The sequence below is a fragment of the Coturnix japonica genome, unplaced genomic scaffold (genome assembly GCF_054131305.1).
Source record: "Coturnix japonica strain WE unplaced genomic scaffold, WE-NBRP24 Scf046, whole genome shotgun sequence".
Taxonomy (NCBI): domain Eukaryota; kingdom Metazoa; phylum Chordata; class Aves; order Galliformes; family Phasianidae; genus Coturnix; species Coturnix japonica.
Genome location: NW_028188949.1, coordinates 487,864 through 493,954, shown reverse-complemented (window position 1 = coordinate 493,954; position 6,091 = coordinate 487,864).

Here is a 6,091-nt window from a genome sequence, read left to right as displayed (position 1 = left end):
TTCTTAAAATATTATCCTGCATTTCTCCTCAGTTAGCAAGCTGGGAGAGTATGAACTTGTGTGTCTTGTTACACCTAAAAAACTCATAGGAAAAGAGAAAAAGGAAAGAAAACAAAGTCTAGAAAATACACCTTCTAACACTTCATTTCACCAAGAGCTTCTCAATAAAGGACCTCAATTGGGGAATCACTGCTGTCCAAGTCTACCTACCCCATATTGTAGAATATCCCAAAAGCAATTCTCTCTTCCCATATAAAGAGACTAATAAGCAAGAACTGTCTCCCAGTTCATAACAATTAATCTTATCTTGACAGCAAGAGCTCAGATGAACTCAGAGAATTGAGTAAGAAATTGAAAGTAGGGGAATAACGTAGAAGGTCTTTCAGGGAGTCCTGCTGCCCACCCTCCAATGGTGAGGACTGATGTATCCTTCAGCCTGGACAAGCTTACTTCTAGATATACAGTGTTGTCTTGATAAAGAATTAAGTGGAATGAGCCAGTGTTTGTGTCTAAAACATGATTAATGGAACTTGATCACGCACGTAAAAAAAAAAAGTGTTTAGGAGAACTGTCAATTCAATGTTAGTGGCTGCTCCTAATCTGTATTCCCCTGGCTAAAGAGCGACTTGGAAACACTGCAGTGTTTTAACAGCTTGTGTTCAAACCCTCAAATCAAAGGCTCCTCAGTAGCTGTTTAGATCATGGACAGAACATCAGTTTTCCAAGAGAACACGGATGAACCTTGGAGCTCACAGGCAAGCTCAGAACTAAGCAATACTTACATATCATCACGATGATCAGGCAACTGAGATCCTATGGCATAATCAGAATCTCAGCATACTTGGCAGAAAGATAGATAAAGCAAGATTCGCCATTGCAATAAAGTAGATAGCATGAGGAAATTTCAACCAGTGTGTGTATGCCAAGACACTGTGCAGCCACCATGAGATCAGGAAGATCTTCCATTCAGTGAAGAGATTTCTGATGAATCACACCTTTCTACATCAATCACTATTGGGAGTGGAACATCAAGCCAGGAAGACTACTGGGCAGAGGAAAACTGTCTCCTCTTAGGTCTACTAGTAGGAAGGTTGGACAAATGAAATATATATATATATATATATAATTTTTTGCCCCAGAAGTTGCTACAAAGCATGGAATAAAGGTATACCTGAATAAAGGAGTCAGGTTGTGAAACAGTCTTATCAGCTCCAGAAGGAAAACTAACAGAAGTGAACACAATGTCCAGCACCCAATTGCTTTTCCTTAATAACACGCTATGTATCATTAAAGTGGGAGTTTTCACACAAGAGATCAGTTTGTTCTTTAATTCCTATCTTCATAAGTGATATTCTGTTTTGAATACAATCTCCAGAAGGTTCTTTTTTGTCAAATAATTTAACAGCATGAATGATGGCTGCTGATCAGTTTGAATTTCTGATGCCTACTACAAACAATGCAGACTTACACTATATGTTTGTGAAGCTGATACTGCCTGATATGTTTCTCCAATTCTGGTGCCTCCTTGTATATTCAACCCAACATTTTCCTAGCAGAACTCTTCCAATTTATGTTGCCAAGGAATCCTTCCACTGCAGCTCAGCCATTCTTCACAGTCTGAACAAATCCTTACTTGAAATGAAGCACTTGCAATGAAACAGTTCTATTTCAGAGCATTCGCTGCCACTTCATCTTCCGCTCTGTAAACTATCGGAATGCTTTTAAAGGAAACACTTATTTAAATAAAAGAAAATCCCTGTAAATCACAGTCGTGACAAGCTAACAGCAAGCACTGCAAAGATGATTTATCTTCCTGCTACATCTAACAAAGCTTCGCACATCAACACATTGTTTGTAAAGACTTCTAACTCACGATTTCTAACTACAAGAATATACTAGTAACAAAAACCTTCTTATATCAGTAATCTCTCCCTGTCATCTAATATCCCATCAACCTCAAAATCTGAGAGTCTCCTTCAATTATTTCTGTTTACTGTCTTATCCAGCATGCCTTCTTCATGGATGAAGAAACCAACTATTTAGTCTCACTGCCTGCTTGTAATCCAAATTCATTTCAGAGCTTGCATGCATTAGCTGCATGCTTTAATTTGATTTATTTTATTTGACTTCTATTAAATTACATTTGAGACAGGTTAGCAGATGGCCTCATGGGGAGCATCTCGCCAGCATCACCCCCTGTGCAAACAGCAATTATTGTATCTTAGCTGAGCCCAATTTCAAGTTATATCTTGACAAGCTAACAAATAAGGTCACAGTATCTGCATTGCAAGTAATATCCCAACTGGTGGGAAAGACACTTGACAAGCTTGAAGGTGGGCCCAGAGAGCGTTCTGATTGCAAGGGGAAGATGTAAAGGAAATTAAGCAGCAAGTCACCACTTAAGAGCAGGGATGCTGTTTCAAGTCTATCCACATTCTGCATTGCTTGCAGGCCCGCCACCTATGTTAGTACAGAGACTCCACGTCACTACGTGGATTGCTCATTCACAGTCTGTTAGTGCTAAACACGGGAGATGATGGATAGTGAGGGCACCACAGCCACCGAGGCCCCCTCTTTCTTCATATTTCTCACTCTTCTTTTGCCCCTGGCCAGTCGCTCTTTGTGAAAAACAATTCCTGCACGTTGCATTACCCTCCACGGTGACCCTCGAGCTGTTTTTTTTTTTTTGCCCTTTCAAAACACTTGACAAAGCTGTCACAGAAGGAGTTCGGCATCTGGAAGCTGTGACAGACACGATATGACCTGATTCATAAAACATAACTAAACAGCTTGGGCTGCCAGAGGCCAGGATTTACAGGACTGCGTTTCAAGAACGGCCTTCAACGCCTGCTCTACCAAACACACTCCTACTCTGCCGCAATACAAATTCCCCAGCTCCGATGGGGTGACCTGCAACACTACAAAATGACAGAGCAGCTGAGACACTAATCTTGTTACAGTCTACCCTGTCTCCTGCTGGTCAAGAAGGGGAAGGGATGACCTTGGTGTTGGCTGCACCTTTTACACCAGGCTACAAGGGAAGGGAATGCTATAAAAATAAAAGACATCATTTTTTTTTTTTCAGAAATGACTCCAGCACAGCAAGTACAAAGGAAACAAATCAAGGCACTGATAGTTTCTGTTATATTATCCCTACAGCCTCACTTTTACAATAAAAGCCTCTCTGCATTTTTATTTCCTGAAGGTGCAACCTGACCGACAGTGTATTTAAGGACTTTCTGCCATCCTATCCATCAACCCTTTTTCCTTCATTTTCCCTTCAATCACTAGTTATAGTCTGTTAGGTGATTGCCATGGTACCAAAAGGCAAACATCATTAACAATTACACTTTCTTATACCATCAAAACAGTTTGTCAAACAGTACAGTTCTTCAGTTCACATAAACTCCCTTAATACAGTCTGTATTCTTCAGTTATAAACACTGTGCCACAGAACCAGCACTGATTGAACCACCTCCCTCACACACTTCCTCACAAGAAGTACATAGTATTACATAAATGGGTTGACATTCATTGGTCAGGTGGAATGTACACCTCTCCTCAGGACAATCTTACTAATCTACAGAGTACAAACTCCTGTCTTCTTACATACAAGCAGAAAGTACTTATGAGTGGACAGACAACACAGTCTTTCACTTTGTCCGTGTCTGGCCATTTCCCTCACAGGAGGAAGGAAACATGGATCGGGACTCGGCACTCACCCTGCAGCTGTTCTGTGTCTCACTCACACCACACTCACTCTGACATTAAGATCAAAAACCATGGTTAATTCATACTACACAATGCTGACAACGTTTTCTAGCTGGAATCTTAATAACACTCATACTCTGGTCGACCAGTTGCAAACGTTAATGTTTTTCCCAGAGTCGGCTTGACACACGGTACCAAACACTTAAAGCAGATGATAATATTGAACATACAACCTATAACCCCCGTGATTACAACTTGGAGAACCCAGGCTACCATTTGACAGGCTATCCACTATATCCCATACCTGTAGGAGAGACCAACCTAGGCCCCTCCTATTGTCAACTACCTGGGAGAGAGTATTTGTTCTTGTTTCCATTCATATGACATACAGTTCCCTTTCATAGGAACTCACCCAAGGAGTCTTCCTACCCCAGCTGGCAACCAAAGCCATGAGCTCACCTCCCTGGGAGCAGCACGTATGGCTGTAAACTGTGTAGGATGTCTCCTCAAGACATATGGGCTTCACTTACCATACACATACCTGGTCCACCTATGGGTGGTCCTTGTCTGTCCCTGCAGTGATCAGGTGAGGAAGGGAGTCCTTCAGAGAAATCTCAGGGTGCGCCAAAAGTGTCTCCCTCTCAGCTGGTCCTGCAGCGAACAGAGCTGGTCCCACCTGGGCCGCCAAATTGACTACAGGAATTGAACTCTATAACCTCTATAACTGATACAGTCTCCCATGACATACTTATACCAAAGTTGAGGAAGTATGGGATAGGTGAGTGGACAGTGAAGTGGGTCGAGAATTGGCTGACTGGTAGAGTGCAGAGGGTTGTCGTTGGCGGTGCAGTGTCTGGCTGCAGGGCTGTAACTAGCGGCGTCCCCCAGGGGTCTGTGCTGGGTCCGGTCTTGTTCAACATCTTCATCAATGACCACCCTCAGCAAGTTTGCTGATGACACGAAGTTGGGAGGATTGGCTGACACACCTGAAGGCTGTGCTGCCATTCAGCGAGACCTGGACAGGCTGGAGAGCTGGGCAGTAAGAAACCGGATGAGGTTTAACAAAAGCAAGTGTAGAGTCTTGCACCTGGGTAGAAATAATTGCATGCACCAGTACAGGCTGGGGGAAGAGCTGCTGGGGAGGAGCTCTGCTGAGAGGGACCTGGGCATCCTGGTGGACGACAGATTGACCATGAGCCAGCAGTGTGCCCTTGTAGCCAAAAAAGCCAATGGCATCCTGGGGTGCATTAAAAAGAGCGTGTCCAGCAGGTCGAAGGAGGTGATCCTCCCCCTCTACTCTGCCCTGGTGAGGCCTCATCTGGAATATTGTGTCCAGTTCTGGGCTCCCCAGTACAAAAAAGACAGGGATCTCTTGGAAAGAGTCCAGCGGAGGGCCACAAAGATGGTGAAGGGCCTGGAGCATCTCCCCTATGAGGAGAGACTAAGTGAACTGGGTCTGTTTAGCCTTGAGAAAAGAAGGCTGAGAGGGGACCTGATCCAGGTCTATAAATATTTGAGGTGTGAGGGGCAAAGTGGTGAGGCCAGACTCTTGTCAGCAGTGTGTGGAGGAGTGACAAGGGGAAACAGACAGAAACTGGACCATAGGAAATTCTGCACTAATGTGTGCAATAACTTCTTTATGGTGAGAGTGACAGAGCACTGGAACAGGCTGCCCAGGGTGGTTGTGGAATCTCCTTCTCTGGAGATATTCAAGACTTGTCTGGATGCTGAGCTGTGCGACGTGGTGTAGGGAACCTGCTTTGGCGGGGGGGGCTGGACTCAGTGGTCTCTGGAGGTCCCTTCCAACCCCTACAATTCTGTGATTCTGTGAATATCATGGGGTGGTTTGGATGAGGAAAGACGACCCCTTTGAATGACCTTTTGTCAGGGCATGTCCTGGGATTCCTAGGATCCTCAAAATGCAGCACTGCTTCTGTCACTGAAAAATGGGGCCCTGTGTGGATTGGAGGGAGGGTCCATGAGTCCCTGGCCCACCTGACTGAGTATTTCCATGGTCTTAGCAAAGACATACGTACAACTTGAGAATGACAGTTAGCTGCGTTCATGGTGGCATGGCCACTGCTGATGGCCTTGAACTGTCTGAACATAACTGAAGAGGCTCAGGCTGATGCAAATCAGCTATTGAATGATAGTGTTGAAAAACTGGAAAGACAGGTGGCAGTTTTGATGGGGAAAAAACCTAATTCAATCATTCTCCTATGGAAGATCAGGAACATCTTTCTGGAAGACCATGGGGAACCTGTACAAGGGAATCTGTATAAAATGGACTCTGTAAATGAAGGCACTAAAAGGTCAGATTTTGAGGTTCCATTTGGACTAGATCTATTTGAGATCTGACTGATTGTAACCCTAAAATGAA